Source organism: Pseudophryne corroboree, chromosome 2 (genome assembly GCF_028390025.1).
Source record: "Pseudophryne corroboree isolate aPseCor3 chromosome 2, aPseCor3.hap2, whole genome shotgun sequence".
In the NCBI taxonomy this organism is placed as follows: domain Eukaryota; kingdom Metazoa; phylum Chordata; class Amphibia; order Anura; family Myobatrachidae; genus Pseudophryne; species Pseudophryne corroboree.
In genome coordinates, this window is record NC_086445.1 from 1,017,892,791 (window position 1) to 1,017,919,995 (window position 27,205).

General features: G+C 47.3%; 1 long non-coding RNA gene across 2 annotated transcripts; it reads right to left on the bottom strand.

The window, feature by feature from the left end:
* Window positions 1–1,586: 1,586 nt before the first annotated feature.
* On the bottom strand, window positions 1,587–8,960 carry LOC135050297 (uncharacterized). Of its 2 annotated transcripts, none has more exons than XR_010241596.1 (3): window positions 8,867–8,960; window positions 3,202–3,345; window positions 1,587–1,668 (listed from the first exon to the last, which is right to left on the bottom strand). It is a non-coding gene; the product is annotated as an uncharacterized LOC135050297 (long non-coding RNA). The 2 variants fall into 2 exon arrangements; XR_010241595.1 differs by lacking the exon at window positions 8,867–8,960 and adding an exon at window positions 7,160–7,261.
* Window positions 8,961–27,205: the final 18,245 nt, after the last annotated feature.

Below are 27,205 nucleotides of genomic sequence, written 5' to 3' on the forward strand. Positions count from 1 at the left end.
TGCTGCAGTGGCAGCAATCGCAGCCTGATGCCCTATGTGTAGTGCGCTCGCGCACGCCCAGCGAGATACGAAAGCATTTCACTGCTGCGATCGCCTCTGCTTGACTGACAGACAGAGGCAGTCGCGGGGCGGGAGGGGGCATTAGAATGCCGTTGGTAGGGCACGGTCTGGACAACGCAGGCATGTCTGGACCGTTGCAGGAGCAGGCCGCGGTGGCTGCGTGATGTCACACGCAGTCGCTGCGACCCAAAACATGGCGGGTAGCCGGCTGCGCAAGCAGGGAGCTAATCGGAGGGTGCAATGCTTTCGCACCTGTGCTGGGGGGCAGGTCCTGGCATACGGGGCGGACTAGCTCTGTGCTGGGCGTCCCCCCGTATGTCAGAGAATCTGATCATAGGTGTGCTATTTTTAGTACATCTACAATCAGGACTGAATTACCACCTAAATCCCCAACCCCATCTGAAATGCAGCCCCAGACTTGCAAGGAGCCTCCAGAATGCGTCACTGTTGCCTGCAGACACTCATTATTGTACTGCGCTCCAGCCCTCTGGCCAACAAACTCCCTTCTGTTACAGCCAAATATTTCACATTGTGACTCCTCAGTCCAGAGCACCTGCTGACATGTTTCTGCCCCCTAGTTCCTATGTTTTCATGCATTGTTGAGTTGCTCGGCCTTGTTTCCACATCGAGGTTTGGCTTTTTGGCCATAATTCTTCCATGAAGACCACTTCTGGCCAAACTTCTCCAAACAGTAGATGGGTGTACCTGGGTCCCACTGGTTTCTGCCAGTTCTGAGCTGGTTACACTGCTGGACATCTTCCAATTTTCGAAGGGAAGTAAGCATGATGTGTCTTTCATCTGAAGCACTAAGTTTCCTTGGCCGACCACTCGTCTACAGTCCTCAACATTGCCCATTTCTTTGTATTTCAATGCTGAGAAATACAGATGCAATACCATCAGGGAGGCATCTGATTGGCCGACTCCAAACATCCAGCCAATGTCATTAAGAATTATATGTAAATCAGGGTAAAGAAGAGCAAGGAGTCCTGGAAGTGATGATATGGCCCCCACAGAGCGCTGTCTCAACATCATCATTGAGTCTGTCTATGATTACATGAAGAGACAGAAGGATTTGAGCAAGCCTACATCCACAGAAGATCTGTGGTTAGTTCTACAAGGTGCTTGGAACAACCTCGCTTCCGAGTTCCTTCAAAAACTGTGTGCAAGTGTACCTAGTAGAATTGATGCTGTTTTAAAGGCAACGCCAAATACTGATTTGATTTAGATTTCTCTTCTGGTCATTCACTTTGCATTTTGTTAATTGATAAAATAAACAATTAACACTAATCATTTTGAAAGCGTTCTCACTTTGCACCATTTTTCCCACACATGCCTAAAACTTTTGCGATGTATTGCATGTTGGGAATGAATGTATTGATAAGGAAATCCAAATACAGTATATGACTGGAGTGGACACAACATATAATGACACATAATGCTGTAACACATATATACAGTATCACAATTTTTATTTGAAGTCTAGAAAAGTAGGGACGGATCTCTAGTTTATTACAGCCACATTTACAGATCAGAACAAAATCGCTCCCCACCAGGATTCTTTGTGTATAGAGACTTCGGTGAGTGTTACAAGCCGGTTATACTGAGTATCTGTAAGAAACAAACACATTATCGCATTATAGAGGCAGGTGACCCTCAGAAATGACACCCTCTTCTAAAATATGTTCTGCATTTACCCCCAGTTCCAGCCTAGTGACTATCCCAAAAAAAGATTAAGGAGCGGTGGCGGTGGCAGTGCGTTATTAATTAGCAGCGTCACCCAGCAGAGCATTATCATCATCATTTATTCCTTGCTCTACATACAAACAGCATATTACACCCCAAAATGCTGCGTATTATGATCCCTGGAATAAATGAGAATGCAAAGGACAGAGGATTATTTTGTTGTGAAATTAAAAGCATCAGTGGTTATAACATACCTCCCACCTGTCCCGATTTCAGCGGGACAGTCCCGCTATACGGACACTGTCCCTCCCGTGGGTCGTAGTGTCCCGTGGGCGGGGATGTAGTTGGGGACGGCTTTGGTCACTCGCTGCTTTGCTCTGCAAATGCTATTCAATGCTGGGAGAGGAGCAGGGGGCTGCCCAGCTGCTCAGGGAGCGCTGGGCACACCCCCCCAAAATGCTGAAAACGGGTCTGTGATGTTCAGCCACGCCCACTCGACCGAGACCACACCCCTCCCACACTAAGCTGCATCCCTTTTTTGGGTCGCGCGCGGATTTGCTGCACAGGGGTCCCTCTTCCTCCCTAGTCAAAGTTGGGAGGTATGGTTATAATTATATGTCAGACATTTCTCTAGTCCCTGCCTTGTAGAACAGAGCTCCTCATAGTAGGGACCATTGCAGAGGTGAATAAATGCATGTTTGTAACAGCATTTCAGGCCCTGGGAAAAGCAATGCACTGGTGCCCCTACACACCCATTTACGGGAATCAATTATAATAAAAAATTATAAATAACCTCTCCTGTGGTCCCGCGCCATCTCTCGCATGCTTCCAAACACTAAATGGCTGTCCGTCCTCTAATTGGTGGAGAGGTCCAGCCATCCACCAATCAGCATGCTAACAGCCATTCACTGTCAGGCTGCAAAGCTGTGTAATTCACAATCAGAGCGGACGGGCAGCATTTTCTATCTGCCTTCAAAGGCCCCTAGAATCGTGGCGCCCTGTGCAGTTGCCCAGTGTGCCTATATATTAAGGTGGCCCTGGTTTGCAGAGTATATCTTGCGAGTTTTCCCACAACACACCAGCGGCAGAACCCGGCGGGGCACCTCCCCTTCCACCCTTAACACCACCTGCCCAATATTGCTGGCTGCTATACGTATAGCAGTGTAGCAGAGCCCCGGTGTGCAGCCTGCCAGGCAGAGAGAGTGCAGAGACTGATTCCGCTGGGTGGGGAAGGGAGCAGTCTCTGTTCTCTGCCTGCTTGCTGATGTGCCGCTGTCCTGCTATATAGCAGCCAGCGACGGGCATACAGGGGGTGGCACTGCTATGTGATTTAGATTATATACAATTGTATGTATTGTTAATAAAACTCAATTATAATACAGAAGTACACAAACTCTAGTAGATATAGCAGATTGTGATTGTGATCTTCTGCAATGGATGATAGATCATGTGCATTACCGTTAGTATTTTATTTATATCCATAGAAGCACCAGATGGTCTCAGGAATACTGGAGTCGAAACAGCAGCCTCTAGACAGACAGTCCTTGGAGCTGATGTTGGGATATCCGCAGTCTTTCCTCAGCTTGTGGCTCACAGAGCATCCTGCACACAATAGGAAACATAGCAATGTCATCAGAGGGTACAGCACTACACACATAGGGGGTTATTTCGAGTTGATCGCTCGCTGCCGATTTTCGTAGTGCAGCGATTAAGTAAAAAAACGGCAAAAATGCGCATGGTACTTTCACACAAAACTTTGTAGATTTACACAAGCTTGAGCGATGTTTTTTCATCGCTCGAGTGATCGTAGTGTGATTGACAGGAAGTGGGTGTTTCTGGGTGGAAACTGGCCGTTTTCAGGGAGTGTGCTAAAAAACGCAGGCGTGCCAGGTAAAAACGCAGGAGTGGCTGGAGAAATGGGGGAGTGGCTGGCCAAACGCAGGGCGTGTTTATGACTTCAAACCAGGAACTAAACGGACTGAGGTGATCGCAGTCTAGGAGTAGGTCTGGAGCTACTCAGAAACTGCAAGGAATTATTTAGTAGCAATTCTGCTAATCTTTCGTTCGCTATTCTGCTAAGCTAAGATACACTCCCAGAGGGCGGCGGCCTAGCATTTGAATGCTACTAAAAGCAGCTAGCGAGCGAACAACTCGGAATGAGGGCCATAGTGGGTTATTCAGAGTTGTTAGCAACCAAAAAAGGTTAGCAATAGGGCAAAACCATGCTGCACTGCAGGTGGGGCAGATGTAACATGTGCAGAGAGAGTTAGATTTGGGTCACTGGCGTGCGCAGCACATTTTATTAGGGGGTGCACCGTCGGAGGGGTGTGTCTAGCACTGCCTTTTGGGCATGTCTAGCACCATCTATTGATGGTCAACGCATATAAAATATCCACCTTTGTACCAATCCTAATAAAGCAGATACATTGTCAGATGTTGTGGTGTGCACCAAACAAACACCCCTGATGGCACTCGCTGCAATTACACTGCTCCTCCTCAGCCTGGTCTGGCTCCCCCTCTCTTTCCCCTGCAAGCTGCAGCAGCTTACTTACAAGTCAGTCACTCACTGACACTGACAGTCGCAGACTAGTACTGCTGCTGCTGGAAAAACGAGTGACGTGTCAATGTTGCTGCCGACTGCCTGCCAGTATTGAATTTGTCTTCCTAAGAGGAACGCTGGCTGCATGCTGCTCCTCATCAGTGGCTGGCGTTGGCATAGCATAGAAAGAGAGAGGTGTGTATGTGGTGGGTATGCAAGCAGCATGACGTAATAACGTTACATCACTCTGTTTTTGTACATGGAGGTGGAGCTGGGAATTTGAAAGCCAGTGTCAGTGGCACCCTTGATTAACCCAGGCGTCCGGTCGGTAATGAGGTCCTGACAGGGTGCAGCGCAGAGGGGACAGTAATCAGCCTGCTCGGCGATCGCTGCATCAGGCATGTGAGATCGGGGTGCCAGACATTAGGCACCCCCCCTGCGCACACCTATGATTTGGGTGGGTTATTTTGTTTCTGTGCAGGGTAAAAACTGGCTGCTTTATTTTTACACTGCAAATTAGATTTCAGTTTGAACACACCCCACCCAAATCTAACTCTCTCTGCACGTGTTACATCTGCCCGGGTGTAGTACATTATGCCGGCGCTTGGGATCCCGGCGTCCAGCATACTTGCACCTGGATCCCGACCGCCGGCATGCAGGCAGTGGAGTGAGCGCAAAAGAGCCTCTTGCGGGCTCGGTGAGGCGCGTTCTCCCTCCAGGGGTGTCGTGGACACCCCAAGAGGGAGAGTAGTTGTTGGTATGCCAGCCGTCGGGATTTTGGCGCCGGTATGCTGAGCACCGAGATCCCGACAACCGGCATATCAGATGCCACCCATCTGTCCCACCTGCAGTGCAGTGCCCATTAGTGCGCTTTTTTTGGTTTGCTCTGAATAACCCCCATAGATGGTCACAGAGGGTTGGACGTTGGAACCCTCTCTATCCAATAACACTGACCCCCCCCCCCCCCCCTCCCCTGTGCAGTACCACTTCTAGCCAAGGGGCCATTTGTCTTATGACAAGATGTGACCCTGCATCTCAGAGACCAAGTAAATACTGACAGTTCCGCTGAGCAGAGCAAAAGCACTTTGGAGCTAATTCAGACCTGATCGTTATTTTGCACGGCTACAATCAGCCCCCCTGACATGCGGGGGTACTCCCAGCACAGGGCTAGTCCGCCCCACATGTGTGGCCCTCCACCCCACTGTAGTCCGCCCCACATGTGTGGCCCTCCACCCCACTGTAAAGGTGCGATAGCATCGCACTGCAGTGATGTAATTGCACCCAGCGAGTAAGTTCCTACCTGCGGAGCATTGCTGCACTGGTAGGCGACTTTTCACTGCATCCCGGGTCGCAGCGGCTCCGTGTGATGTCACGAAGCCTCCGCAGCCCGCCCCCCGCATGGTTCGGGCACACCTGCGTTGCCCGGACCGTGCCCCCAAAATGGCGGCCGAACACCGCCGGCCCACCCCCTCCCACCCAGTGAATGCCTCTGCATGTCAATCAGGCAGGTGCGATCGCTGGGCTGAGATGCCGATCGCATCTCTGGCATGCACATGCACACTGCGGCGCATGCACAGTTCAGACCTGATCGTCCGCTGAGCGAAATCGCACAGCATGCGATCAGGTCTGAACTAGGCCCTTGTACATGTGTTTATGTAATGTCCATGTGTGTACAAGCATGAGGGCATGTGTGGTTAAGCGTGATACATGTGTATGTCACCTTGCCTGTGCACATAAATCGTTTGTTATAAAAAATGTATCTTCTTTTCTTAGCTGACATTTGTGTCTATGAGCAATAACACCACCCGGACATCGGAAGAGTTTTTTAATGGATTTTTACATTCCCATTTTATTGCAGCAAATTAGATATTCGCTGATCTAACACTGGAAATAGGGATCATTGTACCCTGCTACTAATAATAATCCTGTATGCAGCGAGTAGACTCTGGTTATGCCAGGCACAGGTCTCCAGGAACATGGCGCCTGCACCTTGCTCCCAAGGGATCTTTTCTAAAGCGCATGTGCAAAAATCACTAGAAAAATGGCTGCAGCAGCCATTTTTTCAGTGATTTATGTCTGCAGTACAGGCTGCCACCGACTCTGGGGGGGCGGTAAGTATAATGAAATGGATGCATGGTGTGCGGTGTGGGCTATTCTGCACGCATTCTAGATATGCCTATGCTACTGTATAAAAATAGGGTAATGTGATGGTAGCAGTTACTACTAGCGCTGTTACGCTGCATCTCCACGTATTTCTTGCTACTGTAGTGAATGTGACATATAAGTTATGGTTGCAGAGCTGGATGTATCATGAGATGTGTCCGGTTCTGCACCATTGCTATTACCCTTATTTACTGCCTAGACTTTTATTACGTACAATGCATCCGCATGTTAGTGTTATATAGAGGACTGTCTGGGCATACATTATACATCACCTGCTGTGCACTCTTAGCTGCTGATTCAGAGATCTCTGCAATTTGTCTGCATTGAGTCTTTGGAAATAAATGTTGATCTCCATCCGTATTCAGGGTTGGCTGGATCTATGTGACGGTGCCGGCTCCTATACATCCGCTTGTGACAGTAGCCGCCATCACTATCAAGGTGTATTTGCACCAGGCCTATACTTGGTCAAGAGATCAGTGTGAGATCACCTGGATCTCTACGTATGCTCAGCTCCGAATAGCTTGCAATTCCGTCTTCCCACCCACAGCGCACTTATCCTGTGTGTGGCACTGTGCCCAGTGCCACTGATTTAGGAGATATGGCTCAGTCATATGCAAAGCACGATTGCAGATGCGGCCGCTTTGCGACTCTGAATAAAACCCATAACCAATAGCACTACAAGCTTACACTCTACCACTGCACTGAATACTCTACCTTTGAATTTGGGGTAAAAACACCATTTAACCCCTGGAACACTTGCATCAAAGCAGCAGCCTCTGGAATAGCAATCTTTAGCGCTTATCCCAGGATGTCCGCAATCTTCACGCTTTTTGATGTCCAAACAACATTGCTGTTTATCTGGATGGAGCAGAGCACACATCAGGACAATATTACAATGCACGACAAGAAAGTTGGAAGCTCTACTGCAAGGACTCTAACTTATTATTATTATTATTTAGTTTGAGTCTACCTCAGTCCCAAAACTAATGGGTCAATTGAAGTAGGTGTGAGTTGCGAGTGTTAGGAACACCAGCGCTATTGCTTGAGACCCCTAGAGCCGCTGTTCCCTTAATGCATGGCATGCACTCCGGTACTTAGGTTGCCACCTGGACTTATACCTCTAGCAGTAGGTGCTCACAGAAGAGGCTAGGGACCACAGGATAAGGAATTGGAGAAGTGATTAAGAGTGGGTATGGATGCCATAGGTACATGGAGTGACGGGATCAGGACTGGACAGGATCTCGGCGACGGTTGATGAGGCACTGTGTGGAGGTATGCTGACACAGTGCAAATGATAATCTCGCAAGCTGTGAACATGCTGGAAGGCAGGAAGAGGGTTCAGTAAGAACTGAAGACAAGGGCCAGCAAGTTATGCAAACAGGACACAAACTATAGCCAGCACTGGAAAGCTGAGCTGTATGCCTTATTTTATCAGACATGTTAACCAATCAAAAGAGCCCACTGGGAGTGGCTAGTAATGACTTGAAACTGCGCAGCTGCAGCGCTGCATGCATACCTAAGCATCCTGGTTGCTTAGCTGCAGAGTCCCCCACAGTCTAGTGTTCTGGTTACTAAGGAGCAACGTTCCCCACTGCCTGGCATCCTGGTTGCTTGGTCACCAGCAGGGAGTGCTGGGCGGGAGTACTGTGTCGCTAACCAACAACCGGGACTTGCTGGAGAGACAATGAGCGGTAGCAGCCCACAACAGCGAGATGCAAGGTGCGAGTTACCATTTTCTCTGTAAATTCACATTGTGAAATCATTTTGCAATCCAGTTCAACACACTCATTGTCAGTCAACTCGTATTTTACAGTTCACACCTCACTGAGGGTGACAGATGGGAGAGAAAATCCTTATTTTAAGGTTAAGGTGTGTACACACGGTGAGATCCTTCCTATGCCCAATTTTCACTTGCGATTTCCCTTGAACTCCCCGGAGCACAGATAGCGCAGATTTTGACTAACTACTTGAGATATGGACTATGTGTGCTTACGATTTTGGCTTATGTGAGATTTTGGCTTATGTGAGATTTTGGCTTATGTGAGATGTCATTGACATGTGAGATGAACTAGAAGATAGTACACAGATCTAGCAAGGATTGACTTGCCTGCACAGTCTATCTTTTCTTGCGATGCCAACCTGGCGGGACCGCGCATCGGGATCGAATCGGGATCGCAAGGTGACTTTCACATTGCGATCTGCACTAACTTTTCTTGCAATTTTGACTATATAGTCAAAATCGAAAGAAAATATCTCACCATACGTACACACCTTTAAAGTGGGGGGACATTGAGAGGTGTGAGTGTCATGTAAAGTAGTATTATGAGACATGATAAGGTGCATCGCATACCTTACTAATGTCTCTAGTCCCAGTGAATGGATACAAAGCATTCTCAAACTATGCATACAGCAGCTCCGTACCTTGTAACTTGGAGAAGAAACACCAGTTAACCCCTGGAATGCTGGAGTCGAAGCAGCAATTCCTCTTCTTACATTCCGCAGAACTTATTGTGGGGTAGCCGCAATCCCTTCTGCTGTACGGTTCCACGGTACATTGTTTCTTATCAATTGCTGTTGATGCAGTAAGGAAACATCCAGAAGTTACAGCAGCTTAATGTTTCTTTTTACAGAAGTTTCAGCAACTTAACTTACTTTAGTGACAAACTGTAATCAACGGTTACAGGGATAAGTTAAGGGAAGGTGGCCCCTCTCAGCTCTGGGCCCCATAGCACCTGCACTCCCTGCACCTATGGTAGCTACACCCTGTATATAACACATGTAACTGTGACAGGGAAGGTGGCCCCTCTCAGCTCTGGGCCCCATAGCAGCTGCACTCCCTGCACCTATGGTAGCTACACCCTGTATATAACTAGTGATGAGCGGGTTCGGTTCGTCGGAATCCGAACCCCCCCGAACTTCACCCTTTTTACACGGGTCCGAGGCAGATTCTAATCTTCCCGCCTTGCTCGGTTAACCCGAGCGCGCCCGAACGTCATCATCCCGCTGACGGATTCTCGCGAGATTCGGATTCTATATAAAGCCGCGCGTCGCCGCCATTTTTCACTCGTGCATTGGAAATGATAGTGAGAGGACGTGGCTGGCGTCCACTCACTTTGTTTCAGGGGGCTGCAGTGCAAATATCTTTATTCTGGGGACCAGCAGTATTATATAGGAGGAGTACAGTGCAGAGTTTTGCTGACCAGTGACCACCAGTATTATACGTTCTCTGCCTGAAAAACGCTCCATATCTGTGCTCAGTGTGCTGCATATATCTGTGCTCACACTGCTTTATTGTGGGGACTGGGGAGCAGCAGTATTATATAGGAGTACAGTGCAGAGTTTTGCTGACCAGTGACCACCAGTATTATACGTTCTCTGCCTGAAAAACGCTCCATATCTGTGCTCAGTGTGCTGCATATATCTGTGCTCACACTGCTTTATTGTGGGAACTGGGGACCAGCAGTATTTTATATAGGAGGAGTACAGTGCAGAGTTTTGCTGACCAGTGACCAGTGACCACCAGTATTATACGTTCTCTGCCTGAAAAACGCTCCATATCTGTGCTCAGTGTGCTGCATATATCTGTGCTCACACTGCTTTATTGTGGGGACTGGGGACCACCAGTATTATATAGGAGGAGTACAGTGCAGAGTTTTGCTGACCAGTGACCACCAGTATTATACGTTCTCTGCCTGAAAAACGCTCCATATCTGTGCTCAGTGTGCTGCATATATCTGTGCTCACACTGCTTTATTGTGGGGACTGGGGACCAGCAGTATTTTATATAGGAGGAGTACAGTGCAGAGTTTTGCTGACCAGTGACCAGTGACCACCAGTATTATACGTTCTCTGCCTGAAAAACGCTCCATATCTGTGCTCAGTGTGCTGCATATATCTGTGCTCACACTGCTTTATTGTGGGGACTGGGGACCAGCAGTATTATATAGGAGGAGTACAGTGCAGAGTTTTGCTGACCAGTGACCACCAGTATTATAGGTTCTCTGCCTGAAAAACGCTCCATATCTGTGCTCAGTGTGCTGCATATATCTGTGCTCACACTGCTTTATTGTGGGTACTGGGGACCACCAGTATATTATATAGGAGGAGTACAGTGCAGAGTTTTGCTGACCAGTGACCACCAGTATTATACGTTCTCTGCCTGAAAAACGCTCCATATCTGTGCTCAGTGTGCTGCATATATCTGTGCTCACACTGCTTTATTGTGGGGACTGGGGACCACCAGTATATTATATAGGAGGAGTACAGTGCAGAGTTTTGCTGACCAGTGACCACCAGTATTATACGTTCTCTGCCTGAAAAACTCCATATCTGTGCTCAGTGTGCTGCATATATCTGTGCTCACACTGCTTTATTGTGGGGACTGGGGACCCAGGGCCGGTGCAAGGTTTCTGGGCACCCTAGGCAAAATTTGTCCTGTCACCCATCCCGTCACCTGTGCCACGGTTTCAGCTGTATCCTAGCTCCTCTGTACCGCTTCCCCCTTCCCGTCACTTGTGTCCTGGATCTCCTGTCCCACTTAGCCCAATCCCATTACCTGTAACCCTTGTCCCAATCCCATCACCTGTATCCCAGCTCCTCTGTACCACCGCCCCCCATCCCGTCACCTGTGTCGAGGCTACTGTGCCACTTTCTCCCATTCTATCATCTGTATCCTGACTCCTCTGTGCCACTTCCCCCCATCCCATCATCCATTTCCAAACTCTTCTGTATCACTTTCTCACTTTCTCCCATTCCGCCACCTGTATCCTTGCTCCGTTGTGCTGCTTCCCCTATACCATCATCCGTTTCCTGTCTTGTTTGTGCCGTTTTCTCCCATCCTGTCACTTGTGTTCCGTCTCCTCTGTGCCGCTTCCCCCCAACCTGTCACCTGCAACTCTGCACCTCTGTGTCACTCCCCTCTACCCTGTCACCTGTATCCCGGATTCTCTGTGCCACCTCCTCCCATAGTGTCACCTGTGTCCTGGCTCCTATTTACAGCTTCCCCCCATTCTGTCATCTGTATCCCGGCTCCCCTGTGCCGCTTTCTCCCCATCCCGTCACCTGTATCCCGTCTCTTCTGTGCCACTTACCACCCATCCCATTATCTGTATCCCGGCTCCTCTATGCCACTTACCACCCATCCCATCACCTATATCCTGGCTCCTCTGTGCTGCACCTGGGACTTGTTACTAAGGGGTCTATTCATTAAGAAAATGAAAACTGAATTGTTACTTATCACTATACATCGCATGGCTTCGATCCGATGTATAGCTGTAATAAGTAACAATTCATGTATACTCACCCTTCCGTTGAAGCGCTGCGAAATCCGGGGGTCCAGCGGTGACGGCTTCTGCAGGCAGTCCCATCTCCAGTGCGCGGAGCCAGCCGGTGGGTGCCCATGCGCATGCGCCACCTGTTGACCTCCTGGCAGGCAGCAGTGGCTTCTTGGAGGTCGGGAGGCTGAGCCAGCATCGAGTGCGGACAGAGAGCAGGGAAGCACTGAGCTTCCCTTTCCGTCTCTACACCACATTTCAGGTTACACCATCCAGAGCTTTCCACTCCTTCATGAATCGCACTCACCATACAAAAGTATGGTGATGCGATTCAGGCACAGAGCGGGAATGCCGCTGGGGAAGTCGGGGACTGCTCCCCGGTAACCCACTGTGTGGATTGCACTAGGCAGAGAAAAGCCCTGTTTAATGCAAAACTGGGCTTTTTTCTGCTACTTGAATAGACCCCTTACAGCCCTATCTACAGTACATGTTAATCATCAATACATCCTCTTAATGAGTTTCCACAAAATATTAGTGCAGCCTCCCCTCCCCCCCTCCCACACACACATACACATACATTTAAGTCACCCATAAATAACATCAATATACCAAAATAAAACATTAATGCATGACTCCATAATAGTACTACACCCCCACCCCACATGATATTGCTGCAATACCCGCCTCCCCAGATTATATTAATAGACCCCAGATTACATGCAAATGCCTCAATAAAAATAAATAAATAATATATATATATATATATATCACCATAAGATACTTACCTCTGCTTGAAGGAGGTCCTGTAGTCTCCTGTCAGTCATCATCATGGTCCCCCCATACTGTAGAACTGCAGAAGACTATAGCATAGCACTGCAGGCTCAAGACAGTCAGAATGAAGGATCGAAAAGGGGCGGAGCCTGAGGGAGGAGGCGGAGCCTCGGGAGGGGAAGGAGAACATTGGAGGCTGGTCCCGGGGGACTGTGCAGAGAAGGAAAGGGGGCGGACGGAGGGCACCGCTGCTGCTGGCTGCACCAGACATGTCAGGCTGTGACATGTCTGCAGACTCAGCAAGACAGCAGTTGGGAAGTGCGGGAGCGGCGGCCGCTGGTTATGCAAACCACAGCCGCCGCCAGTGATAAGTAAAATAAGGATGTCTCTTTAAGAGACACCGTTATGATGCTAGCAGCCTCAGAGCCGCCCTCTCAGGTGCCGGCGCCCTTAGGCAGCTGCCTAAAGCTGCCTAATGGTAGCGCCGGCTCTGTGGGGACCAGCAGTATTATATAGGAGGAGTACAGTGCAGAGTTTTGCTGTCCAGTGACCAGTGACCACCAGTGCTATACGTTCTCTGCCTGAAAAACGCTCCATATCTGTGCTCAGTGTGCTGCATATATCTGTGCTCACACTGCTTTATTGTGGGGACTGGGGACCAGCAGTATTATATAGGAGGAGTAGAGTACAGTGCAGAGTTTTGCTGACCAGTGACCACCAGTATTATATGTTGTCTGCCTGAAAAACGCTCCATATCTGTTCTCAGTGTGCTGCATATATCTGTGCTCACACTGCTTTATTGTGGGGACTGGGGACCAGCAGTATTATATAGGAGGAGTACAGTGCAGAGTTTTGCTGACCAGTGACCACCAGTAATATACGTTCTCTGCCTGAAAAGCGCTCCATATCTGTGCTGCATTGTAGTATATAGTAGGAGTACAGTGCATAATTTTGCTGACCACCAGTATATAATATATAGCAGTACGGTACAGAAGGCCACTGCTCTACCTACCTCTGTGTCATCATTTATACTGTCCATCCATACCTGTGGTGCATTTCAGTTTTGCACAGTTTGCTGACCACCAGTATATAATATATAGCAGTACGGTATAGTAGGCCACTGCTCTACCTACCTCTGTGTCGTCAATTATACTATCCATCCATACCTGTGGTGCATTTCAGTTTTGCACAGTTTGCTGACCACCAGTATATAATATATAGCAGTACGGTACAGTAGGCCACTGCTCTACCTACCTCTGTGTCGTCAATTATACTATCCATCCATACCTGTGGTGCATTTCAGTTTTGCACAGTTTGCTGACCACCAGTATATAATATATAGCAGTACGGTACAGAAGGCCACTGCTCTACCTACCTCTGTGTCGTCAAATATACTATCCATCCATACCTGTGGTGCATTTAAGTTGTGCGCATTATATATAGTAGTAGGCCATTGCTATTGATATATTACTGGCATATAATTCCACACATTAAAAAATGGAGAACAAAAATGTGGAGGATAAAATAGGGAAAGATCAAGATCCACTTCCACCTCGTGCTGAAGCTGCTGCCACTAGTCATGGCCGAGACGATGAAATGCCATCAACGTCGTCTGCCAAGGCCGATGCCCAATGTCATAGTAGAGAGCATGTAAAATCCAAAAAACAAAAGTTCAGTAAAATGACCCAAAAATCAAAATTAAAAGCGTCTGATGAGAAGCGTAAACTTGCCAATATGCCTTTTACGACACAGAGTGACAAGGAACGGCTGAGGCCCTGGCCTATGTTCATGGCTAGTGGTTCAGATTCACATGAGAATGGAAGCACTCATCCTCTGGCTAGAAAACTGCAGTGCCACTCCTAGATGGGCCAGGTGTTTGTGTCAGCCATTTACAGTAGGTCGCTTAGCTTAGCCATCCAGCGACCTTGGTGCACCTCTTTTTTTCTTTGCATCATGTGCTGTTTTGGGACTATTTTTTAAATCTGCCATCCTGTCTGACACTGCAGTGCCACTCCTAAATGGGCCAGGTGTTTTTGTCGGCCACTTGGGTCGCTTAGCTTAGTCACACAGCTACCTCATTGCACCTCTTTTTTCTTTGCATCATGTGCTGTTTGGGGACTATTTTTTAAATCTGCCATCCTGTCTGACACTGCAGTGCCACTCCTAGATGGTAGAGATGAGCGGGTTCGGTTTCTCTGAAACCGAACCCGCACGAACTTCATGTTTTTTTCACGGGTCCGAGCAGACTCGGATCCTCCCGCCTTGCTCGGTTAACCCGAGCGCGCCCGAACGTCATCATGACGCTGTCGGATTCTCGCGAGACTCGGATTCTATATAAGGAGCCGCGCGTCGCCGCCATTTTCACACGTGCATTGAGATTGATAGGGAGAGGACGTGGCTGGCGTCCTCTCCATTAGAAATTAGATTAGAAGAGAGAGAGAGATTGTGCAGAGTCAGACAGAGTTTACCACAGTGACCAGTGCAGTTGTTGTTAGTTAACTTTTATTTATTTTAATATAATATATCCGTTCTCTGCTATATCCGTTCTCTGCCTGAAAAAAAACGATACACAGCAGCAGCCAGTCACACAGTGTGACTCAGTCTGTGTGCACTCAGCTCAGCCCAGTGTGCTGCACATCAATGTATAAAAGGCAAAGCTTATAATAATTGTGGGGGAGACTGGGGAGCACTGCAGGTTGTTATAGCAGGAGCCCCCAGGAGTACATAATATTATATTAATTTAAAATTAAACAGTGCACACTTTTGCTGCAGGAGTGCCACTGCCAGTGTGACTAGTGGTGACCAGTGCCTGACCACCAGTATAGTAGTATATTGTTGTATGTATTGTATACTATCTCTTTATCAACCAGTCTATATTAGCAGCAGACACAGTACAGTGCGGTAGTTCACGGCTGTGGCTACCTCTGTGTCGGCAGTCGGAACTCGGCAGGCAGTCCGTCCATCCATAATTGTATTACAATATATACCACCTAACCGTGGTATTTTTTTTTCTTTCTTTATACCGTCGTCATAGTGTCATACTTGTTACGAGTATACTACTATCTCTTTATCAACCAGTGTACAGTGCGGTAGTTCACGGCTGTGGCTACCTCTGTGTCGGCAGTCGGCAGGCAGTCCGTCCATCCATAATTGTATTATTATTATAATATATACCACCTAACCGTGGTTTTTTTTTCATTCTTTATACCGTCATAGTGTCATACTAGTTGTTACGAGTATACTACTATCTCTTTATCAACCAGTGTACAGTGCGGTAGTTCACGGCTGTGGCTACCTCTGTGTCGGCAGTCGGCAGGCAGTCCGTCCATCCATAATTGTATTATTATTATAATATATACCACCTAACCGTGGTTTTTTTTTCATTCTTTATACCGTCGTCATAGTGTCATACTAGTTGTTACGAGTATACTACTATCTCTTTATCAACCAGTGTACAGTGCGGTAGTTCACGGCTGTGGCTACCTCTGTGTCGGCAGTCGGCAGGCAGTCCGTCCATCCATAATTGTATTATTATTATAATATATACCACCTAACCGTGGTTTTTTTTTCATTCTTTATACCGTCGTCATAGTGTCATACTAGTTGTTACGAGTATACTACTATCTCTTTATCAACCAGTGTACAGTGCGGTAGTTCACGGCTGTGGCTACCTCTGTGTCGGCAGTCGGCAGGCAGTCCGTCCATCCATAATTGTATTATTATTATAATATATACCACCTAACTGTGGTATTTTTTTTTCTTTCTTTATACCGTCGTCATAGTGTCATACTAGTTGTTACGAGTATACTACTATCTCTTTATCAACCAGTGTACAGTGCGGTAGTTCACGGCTGTGGCTACCTCTGTGTCGGCAGTCGGCAGGCAGTCCGTCCATCCATAATTGTATTATTATTATAATATATACCACCTAACCGTGGTTTTTTTTTCATTCTTTATACCGTCGTCATAGTGTCATACTAGTTGTTACGAGTATACTACTATCTCTTTATCAACCAGTGTACAGTGCGGTAGTTCACGGCTGTGGCTACCTCTGTGTCGGCAGTCGGCAGGCAGTCGTCCATCCATAATTGTATTATTATTATAATATATACCACCTAACCGTGGTTTTTTTTTCATTCTTTATACCGTCGTCATAGTGTCATACTAGTTGTTACGAGTATACTACTATCTCTTTATCAACCAGTGTACAGTGCGGTAGTTCACGGCTGTGGCTACCTCTGTGTCGGCAGTCGGCAGGCAGTCCGTCCATCCATAATTGTATTATTATTATAATATATACCACCTAACCGTGGTTTTTTTTTCATTCTTTATACCGTCGTCATAGTGTCATACTAGTTGTTACGAGTATACTACTATCTCTTTATCAACCAGTGTACAGTGCGGTAGTTCACGGCTGTGGCTACCTCTGTGTCGGAACTCGGCAGGCAGTCCGTCCATCCATAATTGTATTATATACCACCTAACCGTGGTTTTTTTATACCACCTAACCGTGGCAGTCCGTCCATAATTGTATACTAGTATCCAATCCATCCATCTCCATTGTTTACCTGAGGTGCCTTTTAGTTCTGCCTATAAAATATGGAGAACAAAAAAGTTGAGGTTCCAAAATTAGGGAAAGATCAAGATCCACTTCCACCTCGTGCTGAAGCTGCTGCCACTAGTCATGGCCGAGACGATGAAATGCCAGCAACGTCGTCTGCCAAGGCCGATGCCCAATGTCATAGTACAGAGCATGTCAAATCCAAAACACCAAATATCAGAAAAAAAAGGACTCCAAAACCTAAAATAAAATTGTCGGAGGAAAAGCGTAAACTTGCCAATATGCCATTTACCACACGGAGTGGCAAGGAACGGCTGAGGCCCTGGCCTATGTTCATGGCTAGTGGTTCAGCTTCACATGAGGATGGAAGCACTCAGCCTCTCGCTAGAAAAATGAAAAGACTCAAGCTGGCAAAAGCAGCACAGCAAAGAACTGTGCATTCTTCGAAATCCCAAATCCGAATTCCGAGCCCACCCGCTGGCGGTGATGCAGGGCAGTCTGGAGCGACTGCTGATGCTGACATCTGGTCCGGACTGAAGGACCTGACAACCATTACGGACATGTCGTCTACTGTCACTGCATATGATTCTCTCACCATTGATAGAATGGTGGAGGATTATATGAGTGACCGCATCCAAGTAGGCACGTCACACAGTCCGTACTTATACTGGCAGGAAAAAGAGGCAATTTGGAGGCCCTTGCACAAACTGGCTTTATTCTACCTAAGTTGCCCTCCCACAAGTGTGTACTCCGAAAGAGTGTTTAGTGCCGCCGCTCACCTTGTCAGCAATCGGCGTACGAGGTTACATCCAGAAAATGTGGAGAAGATGATGTTCATTAAAATGAATTATAATCAATTCCTCCGCGGAGACATTGACCAGCAGCAATTGCCTCCACAAAGTACACAGGGAGCTGACATGGTGGATTCCAGTGGGGACGAATTGATAATCTGTGAGGAGTGGGATGTACACGGTGATATATCGGAGGATGATGATGAGGTGGACATCTTGCCTCTGTAGAGCCAGTTTGTGCAAGGAGAGATTAATTGCTTCTTTTTTGGTGGGGGTCCAAACCAACCCGTCATTTCAGTCACAGTCGTGTGGCAGACCCTGTCACTGAAATGATGGGTTGGTTAAAGTGTGCATGTCCTGTTTTGTTTATACAACATAAGGGTGGGTGGGAAGGGCCCAAGGACAATTCCATCTTGCACCTCTTTTTTCTTTTATTTTTCTTTGCGTCATGTGCTGTTTGGGGAGGGTTTTTTGGAAGGGACATCCTGCGTGACACTGCAGTGCCACTCCTAGATGGGCCCGGTGTTTGTGTCGGCCACTAGGGTCGCTTATCTTTCTCACACAGTCAGCTACCTCATTGCGCCTCTTTTTTTCTTTGCGTCATGTGCTGTTTGGGGAGGGTTTTTTGGAAGGGACATCCTGCGTGACACTGCAGTGCCACTCCTAGATGGGCCCGGTGTTTGTGTCGGCCACTAGGGTCGCTTATCTTTCTCACACAGTCAGCTACCTCATTGCGCCTCTTTTTTTCTTTGCGTCATGTGCTGTTTGGGGAGGGTTTTTTGGAAGGGACATCCTGCGTGACACTGCAGTGCCACTCCTAGATGGGCCAGGTGTTTGTGTCGGCCACTAGGGTCGCTAATCTTACTCACACAGCTACCTCATTGCGCCTCTTTTTTTCTTTGCGTCATGTGCTGTTTGGGGAGGGTTTTTTGGAAGGGACATCCTGCGTGACACTGCAGTGCCACTCCTAGATGGGCCCGGTGTTTGTGTCGGCCACTAGGGTCGCTTATCTTTCTCACACAGTCAGCTACCTCATTGCGCCTCTTTTTTTCTTTGCGTCATGTGCTGTTTGGGGAGGGTTTTTTGGAAGGGACATCCTGCGTGACACTGCAGTGCCACTCCTAGATGGGCCCGGTGTTTGTGTCGGCCACTAGGGTCGCTAATCTTACTCACACAGCTACCTCATTGCGCCTCTTTTTTTCTTTGCGTCATGTGCTGTTTGGGGAGGGTTTTTTGGAAGGGACATCCTGCGTGACACTGCAGTGCCACTCCTAGATGGGCCCGGTGTTTGTGTCGGCCACTAGGGTCGCTGAGCTTAGTCATCCAGCGACCTCGGTGCAAATTTTAGGACTAAAAATAATATTGTGAGGTGTAAGGTGTTCAGAATAGACTGAAAATGAGTGTTAATTATGGTTATTGAGGTTAATAATACTATGGGATCAAAATGACCCCCAAATTCAATGTTTTAAGATGTTTTTTAGGGTTTTTTGAAAAAACCACCCGAATCCAAAACACACCCGAATCCGACAAAAATAATTCGGTGAGGTTTTGCCAAAACGCGGTCGAACCCAAAACACGGCCGCGGAACCGAACCCAAAACCAAAACACAAAACCCGAAAAATTTCAGGCGCTCATCTCTACTAGATGGGCCAGGTGTTTGTGTCGGCCACTTGGGTCGCTTAGCTTAGTCACACAGCTACCTCATTGCACCTCTTTTTTCTTTGCATCATGTGCTGTTTGGGGACTATTTTTTAAATCTGCCATAGTGTCTGACACTGCAGTGCCACTCCTAAATGGGCCAGGTGTTTTTGTCGGCCACTTGGGTCGCTTAGCTTAGTCACACAGCTACCTCATTGCACCTCTTTTTTCTTTGCATCATGTGCTGTTTGGGGACTATTTTTTAAATCTGCCATCCTGTCTGACACTGCAGTGCCACTCCTAGATGGGCCAGGTGTTTGTGTCGGCCACTTGGGTCGCTTAGCTTAGTCACACAGCTACCTCATTGCACCTCTTTTTTCTTTGCATCATGTGCTGTTTGGGGACTATTTTTTAAATCTGCCATAGTGTCTGACACTGCAGTGCCACTCCTAGGTGGGCCAGGTGTTTGTGTCGGCCACTTGGGTCGCTTAGCTTAGTCACACAGCTACCTCATTGCACCTATTTTTTCTTTGCATCATGTGCTGTTTGGGGACTATTTTTTAAATCTGCCATCCTGTCTGACACTGCAGTGCTACTCCTAGATGGGCCAGGTGTTTGTGTCGGCCACTTGGGTCGCTTAGCTTAGCCATCCAGCGACCTTGGTGCACCTCTTTTTTTCTTTGCATCATGTGCTGTTTGGGGACTATTTTCTAAATCTGCCATCCTGTCTGACACTGCAGTGCTACTCCTAGATGGGCCAGGTGTTTGTGTCGGCCACTTGGGTCGCTTAGCTTAGTCATCCAGCGACCTCGGTGCAAATTTTAGGACTAAAAATAATATTGTGAGGTGTGAGGTGTGAGGTGTTCAGAATAGACTGGAAATGATTGTAAATTATGGTTATTGAGGTTAATAATACTATGGGATCAAAATGACCCCCAAATTCTATGATTTAAGCTGTTTTTGAGGGTTTTTTGTAAAAAAAAAAACCGAATCCAAAACACAACCGAATCCGACAAAAAAATTTCAGGGAGGTTTTGCCAAAACGCGTCCGAATCCAAAACACGGCCGCAGAACCGAATCCAAAACCAAACCACAAAACCCGAAAAATGTCCGGTGCACATCACTATATATAACACATGTAACTGTGACAGGGAAGGTGGCCCCTCTCAGCTCTGGGCCTCATAGCACCTGCACTCCCTACACCTATGGTAGGTATACCCCTGTACAGTGCATCTGGAAATATTCACAGCGCTTCACTTTTTCAACCTTTTGTTATGTTACAGCCTTGTTCCAAAATGGAATAAATAATTTTTTTCCCTCAAAATTCTACACACAATACCCCATAATGAAATCACATGTACTGTACATAAGTATTCACAGCCTTTGCTCAATACTTTGTTGATGCACCTTTGGCAGCAATTACAGCCTCAAGTCTTTTTGAATATGATGCCACAAGCTTGGCACACCTATCTTTGGGCAGTTTCACCCATTCCTCTTTGCAGCACCTCTCAAGCTCCATCAGGTTGGATGGGAAGAGTCGGTGTACAGCCATTTTCAGATCTCTCCAGTCTCCAGAGATGTTCAATCGGATTCAAGTCTGGGCTCTGGTTGGGCAACTCAAGGACATTCACAGAGTAGTCCTGAAGCAACTCCTTTGATATCTTGGCTGTGTGCTTAGGATCGTTGTCCTGCTGAAAGATGAACCGTCGCCCCAGTCTGAGGTTTAGAGCGCTCTGGAGCAGGTTTTCATCCAGGATGTCTCTGTACATTGCTGCATTCATCTTTCCCTCTATCCTGACTAGTCTCCTAGTTCCGGCCGCTGAAAAACATCCCAACAGCATGATGCTGCCACCACCATGCTTCACCGTAGGGATGGTATTGGCCTGGTGATGAGCGGTGGCTAGTTTCCTCCAAACATGACGCCTGGCATTCACGCAAAAGAGTTCAATCTTTGTCTCTTTAGACCAGAGAAAATTGTTTATCATGGTCTGAGAGTCCTTCAGGTGCATTTTAGCAAACTCCAGGCGGGCTGCCATGTGCTTTTGACTAAGGAGTAGCTTCCGTCTCGCCACTCTACAATACAGGCCTGATTAGTGGATTGCTGCAGAGATGGGTGTCCTTCTGGAAGGTTCTTCTGTCTGCACAGAGGAATACTGTAGCTCTGACAGAGTGACCATCAGGTTCTTGGTCACCTCTCTGACTAGGGCCCTTCTCCCCCGATCGCTCAGTTTAGAAGGCCGGCCAGCCTAGGAAGAGTCCTGGTGGTTCCGAAATTCTTCCATTTACAGATGATGGAGGCCACTGTGTTTATTGGGACTTTCAAAGCAGCAGATATTTTTCTGTACCCTTCCCCAGATTTGTGCCTCGAGACAATCCTATCTCGGACGTCTACAGACAATTCCTATGACTTCATGCTTGGTTTGTGCTCAGACATGCACTGTCAAGAGTGGGGCCTTATATAGACAGGTGTGTGCCTTTCCAAATCATGTCCAAGCAACTGAATTTACCACAGGTGGACTCCAGTTAAGCTGTAGGGACATCTCTAGGATGATCAGTGGAAACAGGATGCACCTGAGCTCAATTTTGAGCTTCATGGCAAAGGCTGTGAATACTTATGTACCCTACCCCACAAGCTCGCTGCCCAGGTGTCATCCTTGACTCTGATCTGTCCTTTGTTCCCCACATTAAATCTGTCTCAAGATCATGTTACATGCATCTAAAAACCATATCCAAAATACGACCATACCTTACACAAGACACTGCTAAAACTCTACTCCACGCTCTCATTATCTCCCGCATTGATTATTGCAATAGTCTCCTAACTGGTCTTCCCAAAATGAGACTCTCACCACTACAATCCATTCTGAATGCAGCGGCGAGGCTTATCTTCCTCGCTAGACGTTCATCGTCTGCAGATCCACTCTGTCAGTCCCTCCATTGGTTACCTGTACTCTACCGCATTCAATATAAAATACTTTTACTCACACACAAGGCCATTAACCAAACTACACCAACTTACATCACTTCGCTTATCACAAAATATCTTCCAACCCGACCTCTTCGCTCTTCACAAGACCTGCGTCTCTCATCCACACTCATTACTCGCTCCTACTCATGCACAATAAGACTCTCCTCTAGTCTCCAAACCTCCAAGCGTTCCCTGAAAACTCACCTCTTTAGGCAAGCGTATCAAATTCCAGAACCGCCCACATAACTTTCATAAACCTTCCTATCAAATTGCATCCACTCTGTACAGTTCACACATATCCTCACATGTCTTCTCATTCTATGCAATAGATAGGCATATGTACACAAGGAAAGGTGCTATTTCCCTATAGATTGTAAGCTTGCGAGCAGGGCCTTCCTAACTCTATAACTGTTATCACCCAGTTTGTTGTTGTTATTTCAAATTGTAAAGCGCAACGGAATTTGCTGCGCTATATAAGAAACTGTTAATAAATAAATAAATAAATGGGATTTCTTAGTTTTATATTTTTAATAAATCTGCAAAAATGTCTCCAAAAAATGTTCACGTTGTCATTATGGGTTATTGTGTGTATAATTTTGAGGGGAAAAATTAATTTATTCCATTTTGGAATAAGGCTGTAACATAACACATGTATATAACACATGTAACTGTGACAGGGAAGGTGGCCCCTCCCAGCTCTGGGCCCCATAGCAGCTGGACTCCCTGCACCTATGGTAGCTACACCATACTTGCCTACCTGACCCTCTCCATGAGGGAGAAAATGCTCTGTTCCTGGACTTTCCTGGTAATGTATGATTGCCATCAGCTGTGGTGAAACACCTTTCTTATCAATTACCTAGCTCACCACAGGTGATGGCAATCATACATTACCAGGAAAGTCCAGGAACAGAGCATTTTCTCCCTCATGGAGAGGGTCAGGTAGGCAAGTATGAGCTACACTCTTATAACACATGTAACTGTGACAGGGAAGGTGGCCCCTCCCAGCTCTGGGCCCCATAGCAGCTGGACTTCCTGCACCTATGGTAGCTACACCCTTGTATATAACACATGTAACTGTGACAGGGAAGGTGACCCCTCTCAGCTCTGGGCCCCATAGCAGCTGGACTCCCTGCACCTATGGTAACTATACCCTTGTATATAACACATGTAACTGTGACAGGGAAGGGGCCCCTCTCAGCTCTGGGCCCCACAGCAGCTGCACTCTCTGCACCTATGGTAGCTACGTCCTTGTATATAACACATGTAACTGTGACAGAGAAGGTGGCCCCTCTCAGTTCTGGGCCCCATAGCAGCTGCACTCCCTGCACCTATGGTAGCTACACCCTGTATATAACACATGTAACTGTGACAGGGAAGGTGACCCTCTCAGCTCTGGGCCCCATAGCAGCTGCACTCCCTGCACCCATGGTAGCTACACCCTGTATATAACACATGTAACTGTGACAGGGAAGGTGACCCTCTCAGCTCTGGGCCCCATAGCATGCCTCCCAACATGACCCTGTCCAGGAGGGACACAATGCTCTGCTCCTGGACTTCCCTTATAATTTATGATTGCCCTCACCTGTGGTGAAACACATTTCTTATTTACTAACCTGTTCAACACAAGTGATGGCAATCTTAAATTAAGAGGGAAGTCCAGGAGCAGAGCATTGTGTCCCTTCGGGAGAGGGTCATGTTGGGAAATATGCCATAGCAGCTGCACTCCCTGCACCTATGGTAGCTACACCCTGCATATAACACATGTAACTGTGACAGTTACATGTACCATAGCAGCTGCACTCCCTGTACCTATGGTAGCTACTCCCTTGTCCATACTGCAGCATCTCTTATTTTTCTTTAGGGCGGGTGGGTGCTGCCTGATTTTGAGTTGCACGTAATGTGAACACAATTCCAGATACCTGCAGCAAACTAAGGTGGTCATTCCGAGTTGATCGCTCGCTAGCTACTTTTAGCAGCAATGCAAACGCAAAGCCGCCCGCCCTCTGGGAGTGTATCTTAGCTTAGCAGAATTGCTAACGAAAGATTAGCAATTCTGCTATTAAGTATTTCCTTGCAGTTTCTGAGTAGCTCCAGACAAACTCCTAAATTACGATCACCTCAGTCCATTTAGTTCCTGATTTGACGTCACAAACACGCCCTGCGTTTGGCCAGCCACTCCCCCGTTTCTCCAGCAACTCCTGCGTTTTCTGCTGGCACGCCTGCGTTTTTTAGCACACTCCCGGAAAATGCTCAGTTACCACCCAGAAACACCCACTTCCTGTCAATCATTCTCCAATCAACAGAGCGACTGAAAAGCTTTGTTCGCCCATGAGTAAAATAGCATAGTTTTGTGTAAAATTGCTTAGCACGTGCGCCCTGCTGTGCATACGCATGCGCAGAACTGCCGGATTTTAGCCTATTAGCAATTCTGCTAAAAATAGCAGCGAGCGAACAAGGAATGACCCCCATAATGCTAATGCGACCACATGCCCATATTCTGTGTCGTAAGGGTCTTTTATGCAGTCACAGCGCCCCCCGTTGTCCTTATGTGATAGCAGCTGTCGTTAGTATCATATGCATTTACACACACTGTTGCTGCTCTTCTGTTCTTACATGTGTCTGCAGCCTAGTGACACCTGCACAGTTTGCTGATAATTGCTAGATGCAGCCTCGTGTGAGCTTGTGTGCGACAGGCGTAATGTGCGCCAAAAAGATGGACTAAGCTGGCAATGTGGAGTCCCCAGTGGCAACGTCGAACATGACGATAGCATGGGGGGGTTGAGCATGAGAAGCATTAATAAAAATTAAAAAAAGATTCTTTGAGAACATTTTTTTGAGAATGTAGTGATACTGTGGGGCAAAGGCACTAAACCTTCGATAGTAATAACATGGAAAGTTACAAAGTACCAGCCAATCAGCTCCTGTCATTTTTCAAACACAGCCTGTAACGTGGCAGTTAGAAGCTGATTGGATGATACTTTATATCTCTCCACTTTATCTCTCTCCACAGTATGGTGGTTGTAAGAACTGCTGTCCTGGCGCAAACTGTCCCGGCACAAAAAAAGGATATTGCATTTTTGAAAGACTTCTTCACAGTTTCTGACCCTGTGCTCTGTCACTTGCCAAAAACTCCAGGCAAGGAATATGGCTGCTGTTCCTCTCCTGCAAAAAATTCTTCCATAGGCATACAGCAGCTGTAGGCATTTGAGAATGGCGTTAGCCTGGGTGGTCTTCAGTTTGCCGGTGGCCGGGCTCCCGACGACCAGCATACCGACGCCGGAAACCCGTCCACGACCCCCCTGGAGGGAGAATAGATAGCGTGGCACACGTAGCACGCCACCGTGCCCGCAGCACGGTGAGCGCAGCGAGCCCACAAGGGGCTCATTTGCACTCGCCCAGCTTTCGGTATGCCGGCGGTCGGGATTCCAGCGCCGGTATGCTGGCTGCCGGGATGCCTAACCGCCGGCATAACATACTACCCCCCTTTAGCCTTACGGGTCAATCTCCACAATTTATTATATGTTTTGGAGCTTGGTACATACTGCATACCTCCTAACATGACCCTCTCCAGGATGGACACAATGCTCTGCTTCTGGACTTCCCTCTTACTGTATGATTTCCGGCACCTGTGCTGTAACACCTTTCTTATCCATGTACCTGTTCAACACAGGTGATGGCAATCCTACATTAGGAGAAAAGTCCAGGAGCAGAGCATTGTGTCCCTCCTGGAGAGGGTCATGTTGGGAGGTATGTCTTGAGAGCTACCAGCAATTCATGTTTTCCAGGCCACCTGTGGATCTGTAGAATGTGCTGGTTAGGAATGAATGTAATACTTGTTTGGAAATGTGACAGTAATGACTACACCTGGGCACCAGCAAGATGGCATGGAAAGCGTGAACTGTTAGTAGCTCTCGAGGACTGGGTTGGCTACCCTTGCTTTAGGGCCTAATTCAGGCCTGTTCGCAGCAGCAAAATCTTCCTCTAATGGGCAAAACCATGTGTACTGCAGGGGAGATATATGTAACATGTGCAGAGAGAGTTAGATTTGGGTGGGGTGTGTTCAAACTGAAATCTAAATTGCAGTGTAAAAATAAAGTAGCCAGTATTTACCCTGCACAGAAACAAAATAACCCATCAAAAATGTAACTCTCTCTCTGTCCCCCCTGCAGTGCAGCATGGTTTTACCCATTAGAGAAAGATTTTGCTGCTGTGATCAGGTCTGAATTAGGCTCTTAGAATGAAGTCCTCGTTAAAATGGGACTGCGGTCTTCTGATATGTTCCAATCTCAAAAAAGTGCAATTTTTTTGAGCTTTGCACTGAAGGCTGAAACTATCTTCAGATGGCAGAAGCCACTTTACGCCTATGGATACAATTTTGGAGGTGAGGGATCTTGCCACCCCTCTCCTGCTGCCTCCATCCTTTACCAAGTGGTTCAAACATTGCAGTCTTTTGTTGGGATATCATTCTGCCACGGTTATTAACATATAGAGTAAATTTACTAAGGTGGGAGGTTTTTTTTTTAGAACTAGTGATGTTGCTCATAGCAACCAATCAGATGTTATCTATTTTCTTCTAGAAGCAGCGAGATACATTTTAAGTTGAATCTGATTGGTTGCTATGAGCAACATCACCAGTTCTAAAAAACTAAAGCATACCTCCCAACATGACCCTCTCCAGAAGGGACACAATGCTCTGCTCCTGGACTCCCCTCTTAATTTATGATTGCCTTAACCTGTGGTGAAACCACTTTCTTATCC